This window comes from Trypanosoma theileri (genome assembly GCF_002087225.1).
Source record: "Trypanosoma theileri isolate Edinburgh chromosome Unknown TM35_Tth_22_V1, whole genome shotgun sequence".
In the NCBI taxonomy this organism is placed as follows: domain Eukaryota; phylum Euglenozoa; class Kinetoplastea; order Trypanosomatida; family Trypanosomatidae; genus Trypanosoma; species Trypanosoma theileri.
This window is the reverse complement of record NW_021639864.1, coordinates 302,104-302,731: the sequence shown is the minus strand read 5'-3', so window position 1 is coordinate 302,731 and position 628 is coordinate 302,104.

Genomic DNA, 628 nt, shown 5'->3' with positions numbered 1-628 from the left:
AAAAAAACACCACAGGTAGAAACAACACCGGAAAGAGATATGCATTCCATTACTTACACAGTCACAGAAATAGGAAGAGAAACAGAGAGAAAGAAAGAAACGTAAAGAAAGAAAAAAAAGAAAAAAGAAAGAAAAAAAAATATACTGAAGAGTACATGTATTCAGTTATTATTTCGTCTATTTTCACGTCCAGATACAGCTAAATAATAATAATAATAATAATAATAATAATAATAATAAAGAAACACACATCTAACATAAAATGGAGGCTTCTGACGCGTGAACTCAAAGAGAAAGAAAAGGAAAACAAAGAAACACAACGGACAATAAAAGAAGACTGATCTTCACTTACTTCCATATATATATATATATATATAATGACGACTCATGTATATACAAAATGTGCGGACAAAAGCATTTGAAATGTTCTCTAATGAAACACACAGACAACCATCCAAACTACCTCAACATCCAGAAAGAAAAGGGACAGTCAAAAAACAACAACAATAGAAAGAAAAGCAAAAAAAGAAAAGAAAAAAAAAAGCAAATAAGTAAATAAATACAGAAATATAAAATATATTTCCTTTTTGTATTTATTTTTCGTTCCATCAGTTCTTTTTTTTTTTTT